General features: G+C 49.9%; 1 protein-coding gene across 1 annotated transcript in view; it reads right to left on the reverse strand.

Annotated features, from left to right (window-relative positions):
• RAB11FIP2 (RAB11 family interacting protein 2) overlaps positions 1 to 26,689 on the reverse strand; it is a 133,143-nt gene that overhangs the window by 40,329 nt on the left and 66,125 nt on the right. The gene's annotated exons all lie outside the window — the stretch shown is intronic.

The raw sequence follows: 26,689 nt of genomic DNA on the forward strand, positions 1-26,689 counted from the left end.
CACCTGCCTGTAGCCCTCCTCCGTAGGGGAGCAGCTTTGTGGATGGAGTGGGGGTTGTGATGTTACACCCACCTAATACATTTATTTTCAGATGAATAGTTGGGTACAGGTACCTTCAGTCAGGTATGGTGAGGTGTCTGCCGGATTTCAGCTGGGATTTTTGCATGCACACACTGACAAAAACTAAGCGTGGGCGTAAAGTCCATTTTGCAGGCGAATTTGCGGATTTTTGATGATTTTGCGATCCGCGCGAATTCGCCCAATAATCCGCAAATTCTCAAGCTACAAATTATTTTGCTTGGTCGCGCTTTAAAAATACAATATCCCGCATGCGGCGTTGACTTAACGTGATTCTCAGTCTGCCGAGTTGTTTTTCTCCCAATTTTGCGTGTGCTGCACCATTTTCGATCTTGCTGCGTGATCGTGCGAGAGTTTTTCGAACGCAATTACGTTATCGCGGCTTGCCATCTTGCACAGCGAGCGTTTGACAACGCGAGTACGTCATAAAGGCCCGCGATCACGCATTGCGGGAGTAAACAATGCCGAACACGTAGATGCGGCGCGCAGCTGACTTCCGGCGGGAGATTTGAACAGCTTGCGTTCCCGAAATTACAAAAATTGCAATTCTGCACAATAAATCCACCGCAGGAAGCATAAACCTTGTGAAAAGGAGGATTTTCATCAGAATAACTCCTCAGATTGACATTTGGCTGCACTTTTTGGTGCAGGAGTCCATTTTTTTGGGGTGGGGTGGGAGGAAGGAAGTGCCCCAGAGTCTCCAACTTCCTGTTCCTGTCCAGCAGGCTCCTCCCAGTGCTTTGTCCATGTCCTGGTCACTTTTCATTTGGCTGTGGAGCTGGAAGGATTACTTTTTGTGACTGCTGCTGGATATTTGTATTTGAGGACTTTTTGGACTTTGGATCACTTTTGGACTTGAGATTTTACAAGTAAGTTGGTGTTGTTTGGGGCATTGCAGTTGAGGCAACTACAGTTCTAAAACTTTTTTCACAACTTTAACAAAATATATATTGTGGTGGGTAGCCACAGTATCCAGTAGGCCCAGGGTTAGTCGTGGGTGCATGATACAACTGTTTCTGTGATTTTTTTTAACTTAATTCTCATTTAGGTCATGGAATTTTAGCTGACTGTTATATGTTGATTAAAAAAAAAAATGTGGGGTGCCTGTAAAGCCTCACTAGCCAGTAGGCCCAGGTGTAGTGAGTGGTGCATGGACCTAGTCTTTCTGTGGGGTGTCTTGAATTTAAACATCATTGAGGGCATGGATGGCATTGGATTGTGGTGATTTTTGTTTGTTTTTCGACTTTTTGGGGTGTTGTTGGGGCCTGGCCATGTGGGTGGGAGCCTATGGCTTCTGAAGGTTTTTGGACCAGTAAACGCTCCGGGTGCACTGCCCGTATGTACGCACACAAATATGTATAACTCTTGTTCAGGTGCAATTACGGCGAGTGGAGAAACCCTAACCACTCAACAGAGCAGCAGAAACTACTCCTACACAATGAACTCAGTTGCCGATGCACTCAATGGTATACAATGTTAAGCCCTGAGGAATCGCGAGTGCGATGAAACACGTGTCGGCTGGCTGTTCACTGCATTAAAGACTCCAAGACTTACCCTTCATGAGAGTTTTTGTTTAGACACTTCTGTCATTTGTTACTTGTTACTGTATATTGTTACTTAACATTGTATACCATTGAGTGCATCGGCAACTGAGTTCATGTGGGTGGGAGCCATTTTGAGGCCTGGTACAGGCAGGGCCTGGCCATGTGGTGTGGGGTCAAGGGGCTATTTTGAAGCCAGGCAGTAGGCTCAGACCAGCACCCAGTTTGCCTTGCTTTCAACCATTATGCCCAGGGGTACTCAGTGGTGCATGGGCCTAGTCTTTCTGTGGGGTGTCTTGAATTTAAACATCGAGGGCATGGATGGCATGGGATTGTGGTGATTTTTGAGTGTTTTTCGACTTTTTGGGGTGTTGTTGGGGTCTGGCCATGTGGGTGGGGGCCATTTTGAGGCCTGGTACAGGCAGGGCCTGGCCATGTGGTGGGGGTCAAGGGGCCATTTTGAAGCCAGGCAGTGTGCTCAGGCCTGCACCCAGCTTGACTTGCTTTCAACCATTATGCCCAGGGGAGCTCAGTGGTGCATGGGCCTAGTCTTTCTGTGGGTTGTCTTGAATTTAAACATCATTGAGGGCATGGGATTGTGGTGATTGTTTAGTGTTTTTCGACTTTTTGGGGTGTATAACTGATGTCCCTCTGGCTTCCATTGCTTTTAGGTGCACAAGAGAACCACCAATGCCAGGAAGAAGTCCTGCAGCGGTGTGTGCCGTCAAGTGTCGCCACAGACAAGACAACTCTGCAACTCGTGCAACTGTGGCCTGCTGTTCTGCCATCTCAAGAAGATGGCCCCAAAGAAAGTTGGCCGAAGCGCCTCAGTGACGAAAGTTGCCAGTGCCACTGCCAGTAGGAAGGAGCAGAAGAAGCAAGTGGCACCACCTTGCAAGGAGACTGTTGTGCTCACCGACACCTTTTTTTGGGGAAAAAAACCTACGCCTGCAGCAGCAGCGGTGTCCGCCGGGGACCAAGCTGGAAGCAGCACCTCCGCTTCATTGGGCTCAGTGCCACCATGCCAAGTTAGGTCCAAGACCACCATGAGTGCTGCTGCGGCAGCCACTTTGGTTGTTCAATCACCATCGACCAGTGATCTTGGCTCATCACAAGAAAGTACCATCCAATCAACGCTGGGTGTAACTCAGCTGACGAGTGTTCAACAACCACAGCCAAAAACACAGGTGCAACTAGTACAAGCGCAAGTGCATGGGCAAGGAGAGGCGCAAGTAGAGCCTCAAGTAGAGCCGCAAGGAGAGGCGCAAGTAGAGCCGCAAGGAGAGGCGCATGGACAGGTGCATGGAGAGATGCAACTATTGTATTGTATGTATTGTATGTGTACTTATATAGCGCGGTCCTGTCACCCCAAGGGCATCCTGGCGCTTGAAATCAACGTTAACACCACATACGCTGCTAAGACAACCCTGGTGAAAAGATGAGTTTTCAGGGCTTTTCTAAACGGGAAGAAGCCCCTTTGGCTTCTTAGGGACAGTGGCAGGGAGTTCCAGAGCTTGGCCGCTGTGGCACTGAACGAGCGGCCACCCATCCTCACTCTCTGGAATCTCTGTACCACAAGCAGCTGAGCCGAAGAAGAGCGTAAGGACCGCGAAGAGGAGTACCAAACAAACATATTCTGCAATGGAACCGGGCCTTGTCCATGCACCGCCCTAAACACTAAACATGCAGCCTTATAACAGACGCGTAGGTGCACAGGCAGCCAGTGTAGATCCCGTAGGGCTGCTGCTGAAGAGCTATGATTAGGGCGGGAAAGAGCCAGCTTGGCGGCCAAGTTCTGCACCCGTTGCAACTTCCCCAGCAGTGTTTTTGGAGCCTCCAGAAGTAGCGCATTACAATAGTCAAGACGACTCAAGATGGTACTGCGCACTACTTCAGGCCTGGCCTGCTCGGGGAGAAGGGGCAGAACTTTACCCAACCTGCGTAGCAGCATCATGCACGTGGATGTGGTCTTGTTCACGTACATATCCAGCTGCAAGTTGGGGCCGAAAATCACCCCCAGGTTGCGTGCCGACTCAGCAGCTGACACAATCTCGGGGAAGGTCGAGGGCCAGAAGTTCTCCGGGAGTTCACGAGGAATCCGGTCCGTGGAACAATACAACACCTCAGTCTTTGTACTATTAAACTGCAAGGAGTTGGACCGGAGCCAATCCGCTGTGGCAGACATGCATCGGTGGAAAGCCTCCAGCGGGACCGCGTTCTTCCCTTCCAGCGAAAAGACCAACTGGGTGTCATCAGCATAATTAAATGCGGAGATGCCAAATGATTTAATTAGTTGGACCAGAGGGCGGAGGTAAAGGTTAAAGAGTATAGGGCTGATGGCCGAGCCCTGAGGTACCCCTTGCCCTACTCTCCGCACCTCCAAACTGAAAGGAGGCAACGCCACCACCTGCTGCCGATTGTTCAGATAAGAGACCAGCCAGTCCCTTGCACATGCCGTGACCCCGCACTCCTCCAGCCTCCTGATGAGGGTACGATGGCAGACCGCGTCGAACGCGGCCGACATGTCGAGCAGCACCAAAAATGCTGCCCGCCCACTGTCGACCCGCGAGCATAAGTTGTCAAACACGGTCACCAGCGCGGATTCCGTCCCGTGTGCTGGGCGAAAACCAAACTGTGCCTCATCGAACCAGATGTTTTCTTCCAGGAAGCCAGACAGAAAACGGGTCACTAACTTCTCCATGATCTTAACGGGGAAGGGGAGCAAGGAAATCGGTCTGTAAATAGACCAGCAGGACGGGTCCAAGGTGGCTTTCTTAAGGAGAGGAGACACAGCTGCCAGGTTCCAGCACTCCGGAACCGTTGCGGTGTCAAACGACTGGAGGCAGATGGAGTACAAAGGCTGGAAGAGTTCGTCCTGAAACACTTTCCAAAATTTAGGTGGCAGTGGATCAAGAGGGGAGCCAGATGATACCATTTGTGCCACACTACAAAACTCCTCAAAGGAGGGGGTAGGGAAACAGCTCAGCTGGGGTTGACTGGGCACAGCGTCCGGAGCTCCCAAACTGAGGGCATGTCCACTCAGCTGGGGTCGACTGGGCGAAGTGTCCGGAGCTCCCAAGCTAGAGACAGGCCCGCTCCGCCGGGGTCGACTGGCTGAGACGTCCAGAGCTCCCAGACTGAAAGCGTGACCACTCAGCTGGGGTCGACTGGATGAGACCCCCGGAGCTCCCGAGCTAAGAGCACGGCCATTCGGCTGGGGTCGACTAGGTGACACGTCCGGAGCTCCCAAACTGAGAGCAGCGCCGCTCAGCTGGGGTCGACTGGGCGAGCCGTCCGGGATTCCCAGACCGGGGGGGGAGGTGCTGGACTCTGTAAACCTTCCGAGATTTTAGCAATCTTCTCTTCGAAGGCACTCGCCAGGGAGTCGCACAGAGCCTGCGACGCAGGGACATTATTGGCCGCGCATGAAGGATGGGTCAGGTCCCTGACAATTTTGAACAGTGCTTGCGACTTGTTGGAAGCCTGATTCAAGGTGGCTTAGCCACCTTGATCTGTGCCTTGTATTCCTGCAATGACTGTCTAAAGATGGCCTTCAAAGAGTCAGAATACTGCTTCCTCCACGCCCTTTCGGCGCATTTACAGCTCAGTTTTAATTGCCGCAGGTCATCCGTGTACCAGGGGCAAGCCCGATTCAGCCTACCCCTAGACCTGCGGAGTGGTGCTATTTTGTCCAAAGAGTTCGAAATGGATCGGCATAAGGCGGTATAGCTCTCCTCAGCCGAATCTCTCAGACTAAAATTGTCCGGTAGTAGGCTTGGCAAGGGCGCTGATTTTAACAGTCGGGACCAGGGCCTGCCCAACTTGGCCTGTCTGGACCCGGCCTCCACCGATGAGTAATCCTCCAAGTAGAGGGAAAAAGCAACCAGTGAGTGATCCGTCCAGTACTGACAGAAGATGTCATTTACCGTCACTAGTTGAGCGATACAAGATCCAAGGCATGACCCTTCCGATGTGTGGCAGAATGGACAAGCTGTTGCAGCTGAATTTAATTGAATTTGAATTTAAAATACTTGTAGAGCGCAGCGTTCACCAGACGGTTTCTTGGCGCTTTGAAGGCACAGTAAGCAGGAGCGAAGCAATAGATGGATTACTGCGGGAAAGCCGGATTGAACAGAAAAGTTTTCAAGCCCCTACGGAAGAGAGAGTAGTGTTTGGTCGACCGCAGATGGTCGGGGAGGGAGTTCCAGAAGGTGGGTGCCAAAAATGAGAAATTGGCCCCTCCCCACTTTTTTCGCTTGTAGCGGGGTACCTGTAGAACGGATTGAGAAGATGAGCGAAGCTCTCTGGCGGGGACATATTCCTTTATCAGGGAGATGATAAAGGCAGGGGCTGATCCCTGGCGTGCCTGAAAAACCATGGAGCCAGTTTTAAAGAGGGAACGTTCCCTGACAGGCAACCAGTGGAGCGCCTTCAGTAACGGATTTGAGTGGTGGGAGCGGGGGAGGCCGTCCACTAGCCGGGCCGCCTGGTTTTGCACCAGCTGGAGCTTTTATAAACTGTAGGCTGGAATGCCGTTGTACAGGGCATTGGCGTAATCCAGCCGGGAGATCACTAAGGCAGACATGATCAACTTAAGTGCCAAGGGGGGAAAAAAACGGGAGACAGTGCGAATAGTACGAAGAGTGAAAAAGCAGGAGACGACAGAGCTAATTTGTGAGTGAAGGGTGAGGTGATTATTCATTTTGATGCCTAAGGTCTTAACTGTAGGGGAGGGTGTGGGAGGGGAACCCAAGGAAGAAGGCCAAAATAAAGAGTTCCAGGGACTGGAAGAGCCGCCAGTGAGAACCAACTCGGTTTTATCCGGGTTCAACTTCAGGTGGTTGTGGCTCATCCAGTCCCTGATGAAAATCATAATAGTCTGAAAGTTAGAGATAGAATGGGAAGAAGGAGAAAGGTTGAAGACGAGCTGGAGGTCATCCGCATAATTGTATACGGTGACCTCCAGCTAGTGGAGTGCGAAAATTAGAGGATAGATGTAAAGATTGAACAAAAGAGGGGAAAGAGAGGAGCCCTGGGGAACACCACAAGTGATCTTGAGTGGAGTTGCCATGAAATCCCCCAACTGGACAGCCTGGGTGCGATCCCTCAGGAAGGACGATAGCCAGACCAGGGCTGAGCCCCCGATTCCCGCCGCTCTGATACGTGAAAGCAAGATGGAGTGGTCCACCGTATCAAAAGCAGCGGAGATGTCATTACAGGCTTGGCACAGAGTGGAGAAGGCACTGTCCAGTGGACCACCCGGCCACAGATTAAAGTCCCCTAGGACCACCAACTTAGAGTGGGTGTTCGAGAGGTCGTAGATCAGGTCAATGAAGTCGGGGAGGGAGGGTGCATTGCCTGGCGGACGATAGCACAAGACACCCGAGCAGAGTGTCTTCTCATGACCTTTGAAGGCAAACCCCATCAGCTCAAAACCCGATACCTCTCTAATCTTGAGCTGGTAGAGAGCTAGCGTGTCTCTAAAAATAAAACCAATCCCACCACCCCGGTTCTTCACACAAGGGGTATGGTTGATTTTGAAGCCTGGAGGGCAGGCCAAGCCCAGTTCGACCTCACAATCCTCCCGGGTCCAGGTTTCCGTTAGGAATAGAACATCAAGCCCCGCGGACTCAATGAGGACTAGAGGTTCATGGAGAGGCACAACTGCCTACAACGCTTGTTCCTCCAGAAGTAGGGGCACATCAGGAAATTGATATTCAAGAGGAGGTATCATCCGAGGAAGCCACTCCTCCGGATGAGGATTATCCATTGTCTTCCAGATCCCCAGCAAGAAAAAGGTCAAGGAGGGATACTAATACTACTACAAGGTCTTCTTCAAGCCCCCTTCATTCTGATGACCTTGATCGTGATTGGAACCCAGCCATGCAGTCTGAGAGTGAGTCACGCCATGAGCAGACAAAGGTAGCCAAGCCTAAAAGGAAGGCTCCAGCAAAGCTTCGACTTATGGGTGATGACGACGAACAAGAAGTGATGTCTTCTGCTGCTGATGTACAGTCTGACGACGACCCAGTCATCACAGTCGTCACACCAGCCCCAGCGGGCGTGCAGCAGACACACATTTTGACCCTATCCCGAATGGCTGCTGAGCGGGATATGGGTGGCGTGGCACTGGTACCACCACCGTTAACTAATACACAAACACGACCTACAGCTTCCATCTTTTTTAGTCGGAAGGGCCAGCATGGACCTCCATCCAGCTCGACCTCAAGTAGTGGTGCTGTAAGTGAACAACAGAAACTAATTCAGCCACGCCCATCCTCCACATAAACCGGCATTGAAAGTCAAAGTAGCACCTCCACCTTCAGCAGACATCACCAGTCCCCAGTTTGGGGCTTCTTTACTGTTAGCGCAAAGGCAGAAAACATGGTTGTTTGTTCGATTTGTAAAGTATTCGTTAGTCGAGGTAAGCTTGGTACCAACTATGGTACCGGAGGCCAGAGAGGTCATCTCAAACAACACCACACTATCATTTGGGAAGCACACATGAGGAAGATCGAGGAAGGCAAAAGAAAAACAAATCCAAATGTATCCCTTAATATTGCATCGGATGATGACGAGAGGCTGATCGCGCGGGGGTTGGGGGGGGGGGGGGGGGGGGGGGGGGGAGTGAAAAAGCGACAGACATTTTTTCTGGTACACCCAGTACTGCTGGCAGCAGCACTGCAGTGGTATCGCCCACACCCTCTTCCCCTGCAACATCTATGAGGCACACTAAGTGTGGGAGAGACACCAATGCAAAAAACGACATCACTGGGCCCAACTGGTTTGAAGGCGTCATCATCATCATCACGTAAAATGATTCAGCCCACCATTCGCGGAATGTTGTGGTCGGAGGCGCCATTTGAACGCAACCACCCAACGGTACGTCTGTATAACGCAAAGCTGGCTAAAATGCTAGCGCTGGACCTTCTCCCTTTTTCTTTCGTGGAAGGGGTGGGGTTTCTAGAATTAGTGGCAACAGTCTGCCCTAAACGGAAGTTTCCTAGCCGGTCCTATTTTGCCAGAGTTGCGGTTTCAGCACTACATCAAGATGTGCTTGAGGTGATTGGGGAGGTTTGCAGAAGAGTGCTGTTCACACTATCCACTTGACAACAGACATGTGGACCAGTTGCCAAGCCCTTGATTACATGTGCCTCACTGCACACTGGGTCTCTTTTGCAGGGGTTAGAGACGAGTCAAGTGCAATTGTTGACCTGGACACAGTTTTTCAAGCTACTTGGAAACATCCAACATTAGCCATGTTTGCCATGGAGAAAACTCATACTGCAAAAAACATCTTGGAGGAGTTTAACAGCAAGGTCTCTGAATGGCTGCAACCAAGAAATCGCATAGTTGGTTATGTTTCCACGGATAATGGCAGTAATATAGTTAAGGCCATGCAGGAAGGTGAATATTTCAGAGTGCCGTGTTTGGCGCACTGTATAAACCTGGTTGTTCAAGATTTCTTGAAAAATGAAAACACAGTCAAGAAGTTACTGACCACCTGCCAAAGAATCTGCACACATTTCAGCCATTCTTTTAAGGCCCGGAAGGAGCTGAGGAGCATTCAACATGAACGTAAAGTGCCAGTCAAAGGACTCATCCAGGAGGTGACAACACGTTGGAACTCAAACTTTTACATGCTTTAGCGTCTGTTTGAGCAGTGCATGGTAATCAAAGACTATGTCTTTCAACTAGGTTCTACTATGAAAGACATGAGGCTAGAGTTGGAGGAATGGCAGCTAGTTAAAAGCCTGACAGACATGCTTCGTCCTTTTGAGGTCTTCACGCGTGAAGTCAGCAGGGAGGACTGTTCTTTGAGCAGAGCTATCCCATTGTTGGTCATGCTAGAGCACCAACTGAAGGCGGGATCTTCAACGTTCAGAGATGATATTGGAAAGCAAGATGCATATCTGTTGGCTGAGAGGTTATTAAGCCGCCTAGTTGCCAATGAAAGGCTTAAAAACATACATACAGAACAACATTACATTAGTGCCACTATTCAGGATACACGGTACTTAAAGGCTGTGGCCAGCAAAGCATTCATTCCTTTTGATGAAGCAGATGTTTCAAAGTACAAACATTGGCTAGCTGTGTCAGCCAGTCGGTTCCAAAAAGATCGGAAGAAAATTCAAGGAGCCGTCAGAAGTCCAACTGAATCAGCAGGCCATTCAGCGTCAAGTTCCACTTCTGAATCTGTGGGCGAAGGGAGTCACATTCCCTCACAGCCGTTAACGACACCAGCAGCAACCGTATCATCATCCTCACCTGCACCAGGCCCAGCCATAATATTGCCGGAAGCGGATTGGCTAACTCATCAAGGGTTTGCTTGTTCCAGTGCTGAGAAAGCCACAGATGGTACGCAAAGTGGAGCAACCATGGAGAATCCATGAGTTGATAGTGCAGGCCTATCTGGAAGACCCAACACAGGTCTTTGTTAATACGAACCCATTGCTGTATTGGTACAGGAAAATGGCTCTATGGCCACTGATCACCAACCTGGCTATAAATGATTTGTCTTGCCCACTCGCAAGCGTGTCTTCTGAACGTGTTTTCAGTGCTGCTGGTGCCAATGTAACTTCAAAAAGGACCCACCTCTCGGCCAAAAATGTGGAGAGGTTAACACTGATCAAGATGAATCAGCACTTGATACCACCAGATTACAAAGTACATGAATGCACGCAGGAAGAAGAGGACACCGACTTAGGTGACGGAAGTTCTTCTCTGTTAACTGACCTACTCCCGTCTCAATTCATGGAGTTTGAGGACGAGCTCTACTTCCCAGACACAGAGCCCTGAAAATGACTTCCTTTTTTTCGTCCTTATTCACTTTTATTCCTGTGTGTCTTTATTTGTTTTGCAACTTTTACCACTACAAAACTCTAATCACCTAATCACAACAAGTCCATCAGCAGCACTATCTTCATCTTATATTCCTTATTGATTTGAGGGTGCCGCAGTCTGCATTCCTGAGGTTCACAAGTTCACAACTCAATCATGCTCCTTTATACTCCTCCTCCAGACTCCCCCCTATCCATTTTCCTCAAGGCAGATGGATGGATTACGACGAGTCCCCTTAAGTGGGACTGAAATTACTGACTGACTACATGCTTGCTGATTGCTGACAGAGTTACTTCTGATATTGACAGGAGAGGCTGCCCTGTGGGCCCTCACTTTCCGAAGAAGATGCGGACAAAAAGTAAAACAGGTCATGAATAATTGAGAAGATGGCATGCAGTGGACAGCAATGGCTGTCTGGCTCTGATGAAACCAATTTCTGTTTGTTTTTTGTGCATGAAATGATGATTCATATGTCTTGTCTTAGTTATTATTTAATCTTTCACAGTAATTGTAACTCATGTCAACAACTGTTTTTTTACCTTGTTTAATTAAAATTGTATTTCAAATTCAGGGGCCACTATATTGCATTTCACAAAATATGCAAAATGTCCTTGGAGAGGACTCACTTGTCAATATACCATGATGATTGATTAAATAATATATCTTTTTTCTTTACAGTCACTCACTGGGATGGATGGATCATCAGCGTCTGTTTACGGAAGAACTATGGCCAATTCGTGAGTGGCAAACAGGTAAACCAGTCTACAACAACTACTACAGCAGGACTACATTTCTGTCTATTCGTGGTATGTATTGGTCGAGGGCGAGGTAGTGTACTGTTGTTGTTATGCCAGGCAGAGTCCACTCCAGACAGCAGTTCATGTAAAATTGGGGCTATGTGGCTTGCTGCATACATTTAGATATGCTTTGTCTGTCTGACAAAGAGCCTAGGTATGCTACATCAGGTTGCTTCACTCATTGGTGCCTGCCTTGATCCTCTGCATGGCACTGCCTCAAGCTTGGGCCAAACATCCGTTATGTTTGCAAAATTTGCTGTTTTTAGGTATTTCGCAAATCTCGCAAAAGTACAGAAAAATCGCAAATTCTTGAGCGGAACGGATTTTTGGCCCATACTTGCGGCAGGGCCATGCAGACGGTCAAGGCAGGCACCACTGAGTGAAGCATCCTCCTGATGTAGCATACCTAGGCTCTTTGACACAGACAGACAAAGCAATTCTACGGTTTAGGGTTCAGTGCGATTTACTAGGGTTTTGGGGTTTAAGTTGGTATGGTTCAGGCTGATTCTAGGGCTTGGGGCCCAATGCAGGCTCGTTCATAATGATGTTGGCAATGTTTTAGGGAGATTTGGTGTTCTTTGGTCCAGAATTGGCAGAATTTTGGCCTTTTTGGGTGTTTTGCAGGCGCGTGTGTTTGGGTGAAAACTAGTTGTAGTTCTTCTTCTTCAAAGAGCGCAGTGGTTCGATTTTGTTCTGCCTTGCTGAGATTCTTGTGAAATCACTGGAACAAGTGACTGCCAAGTTAAGTTTCAAGAGGATTGAAGTAGTGGAAGTGCTGAAAACAGCAATGTTTTGTGAACAGCGCAATTTGCCATGTTTTGAATATACCAGTATTGCATGTTTTTGGGGGGCTGTTTGGGGGTGTTCTAGATTTGTGGGGGAGGGTGTGGGGGTCTGGGAGCACTGCTGGGATAGCATAATTTTGATTGGAAGTGATTTGAAGGAAATCCATGGTGGGAAGAGGAGTTGGGGCCTAGCTGCGGAGCGCGTTTGGACCGATGTTGAGTGGTTGGCTGAAAATTTTCCAAGTATGAGTTTTTGCATTTTTGCTTTTTGCCTGTTTAGGGGTGTTCTGCTTTTTTGTGGGTGGCTGCAGGGGTCTGGGGGCATAGCTCGGAAGGTCTTATATCTGAATCAAGTGTTTTGGACCAAATCCATGGTGGAAAGTTTTTCCGTTTTTGCTCACTTGCCTGTCTTTGGGGTGCTGTTTGGGGGGCTTCTAGGTTTTTGTAGGTGGGTTTTGGGGTCTGGGAGCACTGCTGGCACAGTCTAATGTTGATTGCATTTGTTTTTCAGGAAATCCATGGTGGAAAAGGAGAGTTAGGGCCTAGCTGCACAGTGCATTTGGACTGAATTCCAGGTAGGCCCGAAATTTGCTAAGTCTCACTTTTTGCGGTTTTGCTTTTTGGCTGTTTGGCGGTATTAAACTGGTTTCCGCCTGGGTTTACGGGTGTGGGGGCATTGCTGTGAAGGTCTAATACCGGATAAAAGTGGTTTTGAGAAAATCGGAGGTGAAAAAGTTTCCATTTTCAGACATTTCGCTCACTTTAGCATTTTCGGGGGGTTCCTGGTGTTTGTGGGGGGGTTTGGGGTCTTGGAGCAACGCTGGGTATGGATACTTTTGATTGCAAGAGGTTTGAAGAAAATCCATGGTAGCAAAGGGGAGTTAGGGCCTAGCTGCAGAGCACGCAAGGAATGATCTGGGAACTAGGCATAAATGTCAAATTCCCCATTTTTGCATTTTTGCTTTTTGGCCGTTTAGGGGGGTTAAACTGGTTTTCGCCTGGGCTGACGGTTCTGGGGGCATTGCTGGGAAGGTCTAATACCGGAGAAAAGTGGTTTGGAGAAAATCCATGGTGGAAAAGTTTTTCACTTTTCAGAGTTTTCGCTCACTTTCATGTTTTCAGGGGCCTGCTTGGAGGAGTTCCTGGTGTTTGTGGGGGTGGGGTCTTGGAGCAATGCTGGGTATGGATACTTTTGATTGCAGGAGGTTTGAAGAAAATCCATGGTGGCAAAGGGGAGTTAGGGCCTAGCTGCAGAGCGCGCACGGAGTGATTTGGGATTGAGGGCTAAATAATTCTAAGTGTCACTTTTTGCGGTTTTGCTTTTTGGCTGTGTTAACCTTGTTTCCTCCTGGGTTGACGGGTCTGGGGGTATTGCTGTGAAGGTCTAATACCGGATAAAAGTGGTTTGGAGAAAATCGGAGGTGAAAAAGTTTCTCAATTTTCAGACATTTCACTCACTTTAGCGTTTCAGGGGGGCTGTTTGGGGGGGTTCCTGGTGTTCGTGGGGGGGTTTTGGGGTCTTGGAGCAACGCTGGGTATGGATACTTTTGATTGCAAGAGCTTTGAAGAAAATCCATGGTGGTAAAGGGGAATAGGGCCTAACTGCAGAGCACACACCGAGTGATCTGGAAACTAGGCATAAATTGTCAAAGTCCACATTTTTGCATTTTTGCTTTTTGGCTGTTTGGGGGTGTTAAACTTGTTTTCGCCCGGGTTGACGGGTCTGGGGGCATTACTGGGAAGGTCTAATACCGGATAAAAGTGGTTTGGATAAAATCCATGGTGGAAAAGTTTTTCACTTTTCAGAGTTTTCGCTCACTTTCGTGTTTTCAGGGGCCTCCTGGTGTTTGGGGGAGGGTTGGGGGGTCTTGGAGCAACGCTGGGTATTGATACTTTTGATTGCAAGTGGTTTGGAGAAAATCCATGGTGGCAAAGGAGAGTTGGGGCATAGTTGAAGAAAGCATTTGACACTATTTTTAACTTAGGGCTCGTTAGGGTTAGCAGTATTGCATATGTTTGGGGGTGTTCGAGATTTTGACAACTGGCTTCTGGGGTCTACTCTTGGAGCACTTGTCGAGAAATGTCTAATTTTGGTTGCAAGTGGTTTGAAGAAAATCCATGGTGGGAAAGGGGGGATTTGGGCCTACTTTTAGCATCTGGGTTTAAGTGTCTGGGAGCACTGCTGGGAAGGCCTAATTTTGTTCTAAAATCGTAGTTTACAGTACACCTAGCTTGAGGGGAAAGACCCGCAAAATTCACCCATACATATTTATCCTTCAAAAGGAGACTCAGAGTACGCCCTTTCGAAACTATTGTACTGTCGATTCTTAAACTGAAAGTGTGACTTTTTGCACTACATAGCGTATGTACCTTATATTTTTTTCTCAGTGGTGTTTTAATATCACTTACTGTTTTTCCATCAACATTCACAGGGCGGCTTTCACCCTGTGCAATGGAAAAAAGGATGAAGTCAGGCTTCACATTAGCGAGCCACAATTCAGCATACGCCAGGCAGGCACTGGACAGGGTGTCTTCTGGTCATCCAACATTGATCGACGGAGCGTCAGATGGAACGGAGAAGTACCGCAAATAAGAGGAATGGCTGGATGCATGCAACTTCCCAAATTCAACAGGAAAAGTACAACAACATACAGTAACAGTATCCATTCTTTTCTACTTACCTTTTAGGTAATGTTATGGCTGTGAACTTTGAGTGTGACTCTGCATTTCTTTGCTCTCTGCTTCTAAATTCATCCCTCCAGCCATTGTATAGTTTTACTTTGCTATTTTTCAAACTAATTTAATGAACAAAGTGTTTCTCTGAGTGCAGAGATAGGCAAGTGAAAACGCATAATTACTGCAGCCCTGTACTGTTGCATTCTTTCATTCATTAGAAAGTACTACTTAGTTTAAGTAACCTAACCATCCATTTAGCAATCAACTTCATGCCTGCAGTAGTGCATGCACTTCCTTTATGTCCCTTAAAATATTTATGGATATCTTTGTATCCAAAGATTTGTTGATCTTTTTTTTTTCCTCTCTCAACAAAACTTTCCCAAAAAACCCCATTCCCATCCAATTTCCAAACCCTAACCCTCTTCCCCCGGGCTGTGTGGTTTTCATTGATGTGTGAGTAAATGACAGCAATAATTCCACACACTTGCTGGGGAGGATAAGGTCATAGCAACTGAAAATGAATTACACTTCAAGGCTGGTGAAGGAATCTGAGGATATATTCTTACTCAGCTTGACACAGACCCATGACTATTGGCAAATCAAAGCAGATTTTCATGGGCGCCATCAACTGGATTGATCATGAAGAACATCCTCCTCCTACACGTGGCAAATGATTAAGCTGCTGTGTCCTTCACCTTCAGTACTATTTCTTGTAGTAGTAGCCAATGTCAAATTCCACGCAAGTAGTAGTTACACTTTCAATAATTTAGCATTTGAAAGGCTACAATATGGCACTGTTCTAGTGTACTGTCACGTGCTACAGTATCTATCGTACCGTTCTAATGCTCCGCTCAGGCCAATCAAGGTTTCAATTTCTTTTTTTTCATATGCTGCAACTGCCACTGTGTACCACCGCAATGATGCCATTTCAACCGCCCAGGATTGCCAACCTTAATCGCCATTTGCCATGCAGCCAGCCCTGTGCCTAACCCTATTTTCAAACACGAATTACAGGTAAGATAAGCGTTTGGGGGGAGGAAGAATAATGGAGTAGTAGGAGAGACGAGAGACTGGCGGTAGTACTAGTAAAGTCCTAGGACAATTGAATTCACTAACTCTGTGAGAAGCACTTACTTTTGTAAACATTTGGGCAATTACTTACACAATTTGAATCAAGAAGCCACTTAAGTTTCAGGAAAACAAACTTACAGTTAAACCCCCCCCCCCCAGCCTCAACTGCAGTAAAAACACATATGCTATGTTTAAGTTGAAAGTAATAATTATTTATATCCCTAACAAAAATAAACTATCCCGCAAAACCCGACCCACCCCCCCCTACCTACCTAACCCCAAAGAATGTCGGTGAAATAAAAAGTCCCCAAAGTCCAAAAAACCCAACTCCCAATTCCCACCCCCCAAAAGTCTTTAAAAAAGGGGCAAGGGACAGTCTCTCCTCCTCTAATGCCGCAGGCGGTGTACTTTTTGGGCCAGGTGGTCATGCTCCTTGCGGAGGTTCTTGAGCAGGATTCTCATTTTCTTCTGCTCAAGGTAGGACACCCTGAGGGTTAGGCAGTGCACGCGTGCCTTGCACCTGCTGTGGGGGGCAGCTGATTTTTTGGCTGCTTGGCGGGTGGCTGCGGTACCACGGCTCCATACCGCTGGAGGCCTACATTGTCTGGCTGACCCAGGGAGCGTGGAGGAGGATGCGGCTGTCGATGTGGAGGTCGACTGCGTGTCCTCCCCCTCCTGGCCCACCAGCCGCCGATATTCGGCGACAGTCGCCTCCAGTTTACGTTGCCGGCCCCGTCCAGCCAGCTCCTTCTGTGACAGTTTGGAAGGAGCATCTATATGAAGAAAGAAAAACATAGTCTGTAACCAATGCTCTTTAAGATTAACACAAAATAATTCAGCAGAAAGTTGTGTCACAGTAGAACTAGCAACTTGCAAGCACAGTACATAACATTTGTGGCCTGTATCTATCTAACCTCCCACTTCTTCAGCCTTGCTCTAACATTAGTGGGAGTTTCAGGAATCAATTCTACGAGCACTATGGACTCACTACATTAGAGTCGACTATGACAGTACACCCGTCTTATTCTTATTCTTCTCTCTTGTTTAGCGAAATTGGTACGTAAACTTGGTACGTGACCCACTTGTGGGACACCCCCGCGCCGCATGGCCACCAGCTGCTGCGTGTGTTTCCCTCTGCCTGCCTTCTGCCTCGCCGCCGGCCTCGCTGACGCCTTGGCCGCTCCCCTCTGGTTTTCGCCAGTTGTTTTTGCCCAATATTTGTGCTTGTTTTCTTTGTGCCGTCTGATCGCGTTTTTAGCTGTTTTCCTTTGTTTTGCCTGTCATTTGTGCCTGTATTTCCTTGTGCCATAACATCGTTTTCCTTTGTTTTTCCTTTATTCTGCCCTCCATTTGTGCCTGTTAATGTAATTGTATCCTCTGTGCCGTGTCCAGTTTCCTTCCTGTTTGCCCGCCTACCTCGCCGCCCTCCGCTCTCCCTCCCCGCTTCCCGCCAACGCCTGTGGCCCGCCCCTTTTCTCTTCTGTTCCCTCCCCGCTCCCGCCTCCCAGCTGATCCGCCCACCCGCGCACTTCGCCTTAAATGGCGACCGTGCGAGCGCGCAGCGGTCACGCGCAGCGGGCGCGCCGATTGTGCGCCGAAGGCGCGCCAAAGGTAAGCCCGTCTGCGCCCGGATCGCGCCCAGCGCCAGGACCCCTGGCCAACGAAGACCCCGACCGACCCGCCTGACGTACTCCGCCGCCACCCTCATCGCACTGTGGCCCGCCCCTTTTCTCTTCTGTTCCCTCCCCGCTCCCGCCTCCCAGCTGCTCCGCCCACCCGCGCACTTGGCCTTAAATGGCGACCGTGCGACGCAGGTGAGTGTGCCCAATATTTGTGCTTGTTTTCTTTGTGCCGTCTGATCGCGTTTTTAGCTGTTTTCCTTTGTTTTGCCCGTCATTTGTGCCTGTATTTCCTTGTGCCGTAACATCGTTTTCCTTTCTGTTTTTCCTTTATTCTGCCCTCCATTTGTGCCTGTTAATGTAATTGTATCCTCTGTGCCGTGTCCAGTTTCCTTCCTGTTTGCCCGCCTACCTCGCCGCCCTCCGCTCTCCCTCCCCGCTTCCCGCCAACGCCTGTGGCCCCGCCCCTTTTCTCTTCTGTTCCCTCCCCGCTCCCGCCTCCCAGCTGATCCGCCCACCCGCGCACTTCGCCTTAAATGGCGACCGTGCGAGCGCGCAGCGGTCACGCGCAGCGGGCGCGCCGATTGTGCGCCGAAGGCGCGCCAAAGGTAAGCCCGTCTGCGCCCGGATCGCGCCCAGCGCCAGGACCCCTGGCCAACGAAGACCCCGACCGACCCGCCTGACGTACTCCGCCGCCACCCTCATCGCACTCAACACCGGCCGACTCCCAGAATGCCATCAAGCCACTCCACGACGCACCCACGGACCTTTCAGCTGCCACGCCTGCAAATTCACCTGCATCCGGACCTGCCTCGCACCAGCACCCGCCAAGTCGAACACCAGCAGCACCCACCTCAAGTGCATCCTGCTCAACACCCGCTCCGTCCACAGACACGCCATCGAACTCTGGAACCTTCTAGACGCCACAGCCCCGGACGTTGCCTTCCTCACGGAGACCTGGATGAACGCCTCTTCAGCTCCCGACATCGCCATCGCTATCCCAGAGGGCTACAAGATCGTCCGGAGGGACCGCAACGCCAACCAGATGGGAGGAGGCATCGCCATCATCCACAGGAACACCATCCGTCTCACGACCAGCACCGACAACACCCTGACCACCACCGAACACCTGCATTTCCAGATCCACACCAGCCCGAACACCACCCTCAGAGGCACCGTGATCTACCGACCCCCTGGACCACGCACACAATTCAGCGAGGACATCGCCGACTTCGTCAGCCCGCATGCCCTCCCCTCTGCTGACTACATCCTCCTGGGGGACCTCAACTTCCATCTGGAGAACAACAACGACCGCAACACCAGCACCCTGCTCGACAACCTCGCCAATCTTGGACTCAAGCAACTGGTGTCCACCCCCACCCACCTCGCCGGACACACACTGGACGCAGTCTTCTCCTCCAGCCCAGACATCGACTTCAGCCACGCCACAGAGCTTCAATGGACGGACCACAGCTGCGTCCACTTCACCTTCAAGAGAACGACGACCCACCACCACCAGCAACAGGCCGTCCGCAGAAGCTGGAACAAGATCACAGCAGACCAGCTCGCCACCTCCCTGAGCCAACACCCTCCTGCCAGCTCAGCGAACCCCAGCCAGGCCGCCGACAACCTCACGAAGTGGATCAGCAACTGCGCGGACGAGCTCGCCCCGCTGAGGACCCCGCCCAGCAGACCCGGCAGCAAGAAAGCCCCGTGGTTCACCGACGAACTCAAGAGCTCCAAGAAGAACTGCCGAGCCCTCGAGAAAGTCTGGAGAAGGGAACCTACACCGGACAACAGGACCTCCCTCAAGCTTGCCACCCGGAAGCACCACCAGCTGATCCGCGCCGCCAAGAAAACAGCATTCAAGGACCGGCTGGACAACAACGCACACAACTGCAAAGAGCTCTTCAACATCGTGAAAGAGCTCTCCAACCCCAGCGCAGGAAACAACGACATCACCCCATCGCACGACCTCTGCAACTCCCTCGCGTCATACTTCCACAACAAGATCGCGGACATACACAACAGCTTCAACAACCAACCAACGCACACCATGACCGAACAACCACCCCCCACCACCACCCTCCACGCCTGGACCCCGATCAGCACCGAAGACACCATCCGCACAATGAACTCCATCCACTCCGGATCACCGACCGACCCCTGCCCTCACCACGTCTTCAACAAGGCCGACGCTGTCATCGCACCCCACCTGCGGGACATCATCAACACCTCCTTCGACACCGCCACCTTCCCCGAGAGCTGGAAACACGCCGAACTCAGCGCTCTCCTCAAGAAACCAACAGCGGACCCCACCGAACTCAAGAACTACCGCCCCATCTCGCTCCTCCCGTTTCCAGCCAAAGTCACCGAGAAGACCGTCAACAAGCAGCTGGCCGCCTTCCTCGAGACGAACGGATCCCTCGACCCCTCACAGTCCGGCTTCCGAGCCAATCACAGCACCGAGACCGCCCTCATCGCCGCCACCGATGACATCCGAACCCTGATGGACAATGGAGAAACAGCGGCCCTCATCCTCCTAGACCTCTCCGCGGCATTCGACACTGTCTGCCACCGCACCCTAGTACAGCGCCTCAGCAACGCTGGAATCCAGGACAAGGCGCTGGAATGGATCATCTCCTTCCTCGACGGAAGAACACAGAGAGTCCGCCTACCACCGTACAAGTCAGAGGCCTCCCAAGTCATCTGCGGCGTCCCTCAAGGGTCATCTCTGAGCCCCACCCTCTTCAACGTCTACATGAGCCCCCTCGCGGCCATCGTACGCAAACACAACCTCAGCATAATCTCCTACGCCGACGACACCCAGCTGATCCTCTCCCTGACCAACGACCCCGCCTCCGCCAGAGCCAACCTGCACGAAGGGATGAAAGAGGTAGCCGAGTGGATGACGACCAGCCGCCTGAAACTGAACTCTGACAAGACGGAGGTCCTCATCCTGGGTTCTTCACCCTCCGCCTGGGACGACTCCTGGTGGCCCCCCGCCCTGGGCACCGCACCCAAACCGACAGACCATGCACGCAACCTGGGCTTCATCCTGGACTCCTCCCTCTCCATGACCAGGCAAGTCAACAACGTCTCCTCGGCGTGCTTCAACATCCTACGCATGCTACGGAAGATCTTCTGGTGGATCCCCACCGAGACCAGGAAGACCGTCACCCAGGCCCTCGTCACCAGCCGACTGGACTACGGCAACGCCCTCTACGCCGGTACCACCGCCAAGCTCCAGAAGAGACTCCAGCGGATCCAGAACGCCTCAGCCAGACTCATCCTCGACATCCCACGAACCAGCCACATCACCGGACATCTGAGAGACCTTCACTGGCTCCCCGTCAACAAAAGAATCACCTTCCGCCTCCTCACCCACGCACACAAAGCCCTACACGACCAGGGCCCGAGCTACCTCAACAGCCGAATCAACTTCTACGCTCCCAAATGCCACCTCCGATCAGCCAACCACGCCCTCGCCACCGTCCCCCGCATCCGAAGAGCGACTACGGGAGGAAGGTCCTTCTCCTACCTGGCCGCCAAGACCTGGAACTCCCTCCCAACCGACCTGCGCCTGACCCAAGACCACCTCTCCTTCAGGAAGAAGCTGAAGACCTGGCTGTTCGAGCAGTAGCGCCCCCCCCCCCCCCCTCCCCCTCCAGCGCCTTGAGACCCTACGGGTAGGTAGCGCGCTATATAAGTGTCACTGATTGAAACTTCTAGAAGCCGGCAAAATGCCAGCGCAGTCAACTTGCACCCGAGAAAAACAGACGCACGCCATGATGACACAGGCTTGCATTACTGTACCAGTCCAGTACATGCAGGTGGTGAAGCTCTTACTTTTCTATTATGGGTGGCACTGAGAATACTCAGTTACAAGGGCTACTGCTTTATTAATTTAACTTTCACCCTACAGTGCCAATGACTACTAGAAAAGGAAAATGAAGAAGATAATTAATATGATTATCTATCCCTTCCCAGGATATGTATTTGATTACATATGGGATGACTTTAGGTGCTTTGTTTTTTATTGAGTGAACACGGATAGGCCACACATGAATGACAGAGTTGTACTAAAATTATTAAGAGAGGTAGTGAGTGGCCCCCGTAATCGCCGGATATATGCTGTGCTTGCAATACAAACTACTGCTGCTATTCATGGTAGTATTCAGAAGAATTACAACTTCTTTTCCTTGCCTTTCCTACACTGGAACGGACGTGCGGGTGCGGTGTTACATGCTCTTCAAAGTAACATTTAGTTCATCCAGTGACCGTCTACTCGCTCTACATACACATATGCTATCTATGAGTCAGATAGTACCAGGATCCAGGCATCCATACATTCAAAGTAAATGTCAATCATTCTTCTTAATGTCTCAACTGGACAAACCTTACTTTTTCTCACGGGAAAACAACATTTTCATTTTATTTTGGAAACCGCAAGCCATGCATCCGTGCTTGACTTGCATTTGAATTTCAACCAAAGGAAATATTGCGCACACATACAGTTTCTGTTTCACCCACCCAGGCAGTCCTCTTCCCTTTCACCTTCCACCCATCCTTGCTTCATCCTTCAACCAGCCATGCATCATATTCCCAGCCACCTCGGGCAGCATTCAAAAACACGAATCATTCTTTGCCAGTCATCATTACTTTTAACTCGCTCGTCCTTCCACACTTACTTACACCCTTCTTTCCCTTTTTGTTCATCCCATCCATTAAGTTCATCTCTGATCTGACTTGGATTCTCGAAAAAACTTTCACAGCTGAGTTTAAGTCAATTTAGAGGAGGCTACTACCTGGTTGATAAAAACTTAGTTCTAAATTTGTAAGTCTTCTTAACAGTATAGTATACTGGTAATGTACAACATATACACCCGTGAGGAGAGCACACTGCAGTCTGCAATCTCAATAAGTAAGGAATATAATAACTTACCACTGTCTGCCACTACCGTGGCATCCCCCACAGCAGTTTCCGCTGGCTGTTGCACCGCCTCCGCCCCAGGAGTGCCCACCTCCGCACTGGCCCCGGCATCGGTGGATGGTTGTGCCAATGTTCCGCCCAGTAAATACTTCAGGGAAGGGTGTTGTCTTGCTACACTTTTTGGCACAACTGATGAATGCTTGCTTTTTAACATGCACCGTTTTTCTCATAACAGACAGAAGCTTCCCTTCTAAGAACAAGAGCAAGATCAGATCATCATCACTAGGACGGAGTCAGCAACGATTCAGCACCACAAAGAAGATTTGAACAAACTTCCAACCAGGTGAGGGCTCGCCCAATTAATGTGTGAAATCACTAAGCATTTTCAATCCACCGTTTATGTTGTATGATGAACTTGATTTTAATAAATGTTTTTACTTTTAATAAAGCTTTAAAACTTACACAGACTCTGTGGTTTTTAGTCATGAGTGAGCGAAAGGGTTTGCAATTTGCAAGCATGAGTCCGTGGCTCTGACAGTTCTGGACTCTGACTCCGTAGTCTTATGTCCTGGGTTGGATAATCATCATTGGGGATCAATCATCGATGAATTAGGGAGCTAAATGACTGTCACACTAGCTAGTCAATAAGGAGATTGGGGGTTCAAATTCTGTTATGACTGAGGTATGTGGAAAGTCTAACTGCGCCTATTATAATTGATAAACAATGCACTATTTAGTGTCCATAGTTATGTTTGTGCAGGATTGTTCTTGCAACAATAGTAGTATGGATTGTCCTCCTATCCAATCAAAAAGCAAACTAGTATCTTATTCTTTCTTGGTGGTCATTGACAGTTTATTGTTGGGAATTGTCAAAGCATAAACATTTAGAAGACTTCAAATGACATTATGGACAACCCAGAGGACTGCACTCAGTGCATAGAGCTATTGCTGAATAGAACAGGATTTTTGTTTAGCTACACAGACTGACTAATAATAATAATCTAGTAGTACCACAGGGAGTCATAGTAGAGGCAGGATAAGAATTTAGAAACAGTCTACAAGAAGATCAAAGACAATTTAGAAAAAAAACGAATGAGGAACGTTAGTAAAAAATAGGTACTCTAAAAAGATAGGGAAGTATAATTATTAATATTAACATGAAAACTTACTGGGGCCAGCAGAGGAGCCCTCGCCGGACCGATCCTGGCCTTCCTGGTCCTCTTCCGCCGGCGCTGCTACCTCCTCCTCTGTCCTCTTGCCCCTGGGGGAAGCTGATGTACAACATGAAAGAAAGACCCAAACATGGATGATTGTTGTCAACCAAATCAAACATTTCAAAAGAACAATAACAAATTATTTCAGGGAAATAGCAAATAGACAACAATTGCTCTACATTTATTGACCTATCTGATGTGGTCTACTAGAATATTAGTATTGCTGGATTCGCAGACCGTCGACTTGGAAAGTTATGTAACTCACTAAACCAACTACAAAAAGGTTCGACTAGGACTGGCAGGCAGCACTACGCAGCACGCGAAGTGACAAAGTCCATCGTGATTGCAGACCAGTGAGAACACAAAAAAGTAAGTTTCCTACTACATAACCAGTCATTAAAATACTCAAACTATCAACCCACCACGACTATCTCTTCGTAGTGGCAGGTGTACAAAGGAAGGACTGTACTTGAGTCTCTAGGGGCAGATTTACAAGCCCCCTGCGGCTCTTTTGCTCCATCGTTGTGTGACTTTTGTGACGCAGCGGCAGCGCAAAAGAGGCGCCATGGTGTGGGGTGTATTAACAACGTGACGCATCTGGGAGATGCATCACGTTGTAAAGCCCTGCACCATTAGGGGGCGTTCCCGCGCCAGGGAGTGCGTTCCTGCGCAGGAACGCATCCTAAAAGTGGCTGAGTGAAATCTACAAGATTTCACTTAGTCACTTTTAGGCCAATGCTGCGTCACTCAAAACCCTGCGCCTGCTTGAAGCAGACGTACGGCTTAACGCAGCATTGGGGAAATAGGGCACCCCAGATCATTGCTGGAGCTGCGTCGTGGTTGCGACGCAACTCCAGCAATTCGCTGACTGTAGGGCACAGATGCGTGACGCTTCTTGTGTCGTTTTTGCCCCATGGTGCGCATTGTATGCGGCGCACCATGGGTGGTGGAGGCGTGGCGCACAATTACTGGCGCATCCCTGCTAATTTGCAGGGATGTGCCAGTAATTGTAAATCTGCCCCTTAGTGTCTAGCATTTTGCAGTTCTGTAAAGTACACTCATACATAATTACTCAGGCCAATGAAATGAGCACAAACAATCGAAAACAAATAAGCATAGTAGCACCGCCACTGAGCAGGAGAGCCGTTCACCTGAAATGCAATCACAGAACATTTTGAAACATAACTTACCTACAATCTAATCAGCAGCATTATTGCTCTTCGGAAAAAACAAAAATTTGAAATATGATAACACATAGAGCAGGAGAAAACAGAGTAGTGATTAAATAGCTACTACTACTCACCAGGCCCGGGGATCTTGATGCCTAGCAGGTCGTGTTCACGGACCAGGAGGTCGGACCACCAGTGCGTGGCCTGGTTGTAGGTGCGCCGGACCCGAGAGTGTTTATACATGGCCAGGCACACCTTCTCCCACGGCTTCCGACGCTCCCGGAGCCCCTACCCGCTAGCGATCCTGCCGCAATGGTCTTGGGGAGGCGGCGCTGCACATAGTAAACCAGTGCGACCACCTCCTCCGCGCTGAAGATCTCCCAGGCTGTGACTTGCTCCCCCGCAATCGCCCGCATGGGAGCCGGGTACGGGGTGCGGGACCCTTCCCCTTCTCGGCTCCCTTTGCCATGGTCCTGGACAGGAATGGAAATAATAAATGGGAAAGAGAATAGGGAAAAAGTGAATACACGAAGAGGCAAAACAAGTAGTTTTATAGTAACCAAAAGTAGAAGAAAACACAAAATATAGATCTAGAAAAATAGAGGGATAGATCAGAAGTAAAAAAGATAAAAGAAAACTTCAAACTAACAAACAAAGGATGGCAAAGATTGAAGCTTGATAGGAAAAGCATGCCCAGAACCATAGCAATGAATGAAAAACAAGATTGCCGCGCCCATTGAGGACCGCGTGGGTAAGTTTGTGCGATATTTTTCCCGCGAGTACGCAAAAACACCTGCGAACTCGTAATACCGCACCGCACACAACAAGAGATTGCCAATAGCGCCCGGAAACGCGCACAAGATGGCCGCGCCCATGTATGACCGCATGGGTAACTTTGCGGTCTTTGCGCTGCAAGCGGCCCGCGAAGACGCAAAAAACCCCGCGAACACGCAAAAAAAAAAACAATCCTCAAATTTGCACGAATTTGCGGATTGAGAGTTCGATTTCACGCGAATGTCGTGCCCGGCGAATCTCGCGAAATTGCAGAAAAATGAATTTTGCAAAACTGAAAGCACTTAGCAGGTGCAAAAGTTCAAGCTAATTTGTAACCATTCCCTGTAGTGCTTCCTGAGGGGCCCCTCCAGAGTTCAGTTGCCTACTTGCAACTATTCTCTGACCCTGCTCTGACCCTCAAAGCAGGGTCAGAGAATAGTTACAAGTATGGCACAATGCTCCTGTAAAAAATTAAACTGCAACAGGAAGCACTTACAGATAAGGAAGCAGGTGCCAGACCTGAAGCTAAAATTCAGTGACACATTAACCAGCCCCAAATTAATTCATCTCAGTTGAGGCTGGGCAGGTGTGCTTTCCCCCCATAATCTACAGTGGTGAACCAGAGGGTGGCAGAGATGAACCAGAGGGTGGCAGGGATGAACCAGAGGGTGGCAGGGATGAACCAGAGGGTGGCAGGGATGAACCAGAGGGTGGCACTGGCGAACCAGAGGGTGGCACTGGCGAACCAGAGGGTGGCAGTTGATGAACCAGAGGGTGGCAGTTGATGAACCAGAGGGTGGCAGTTGATGAACCAGAGGGTGGCAGTTGATGAACCAGAGGGTGGCAGTTGATGAACCAGAGGGTGGCAGTCCGGAACCAGAGGGTGGCAGTCCGGAACCAGAGGGCGGCAGTCCGGAACCAGAGGGCGGCAGTCCGGAACCAGAGGGCGGCAGTCCGGAACCAGAGGGCGGCAGTCCGGAACCAGAGGGTGGCAGTCCTGAGCCAGAGGGTGGCAGTGGCGAACCAGAGGGTGGCAGTGGCGAACCAGAGGGTGGCAGTGGCGAACCAGAGGGTGGCAGTGGCGAACCAGAGGGTGGCAGTGGCGAACCAGAGGGTGGCAGTGGCGAACCAGAGGGGGGCAGTGGCGAACCAGAGGGTGGCAGTGACGAACCAGAGGGTGGCAGTGATGAA

Source organism: Lissotriton vulgaris, chromosome 5 (assembly GCF_964263255.1).
Source record: "Lissotriton vulgaris chromosome 5, aLisVul1.2, whole genome shotgun sequence".
Lineage (NCBI taxonomy): Eukaryota > Metazoa > Chordata > Amphibia > Caudata > Salamandridae > Lissotriton > Lissotriton vulgaris.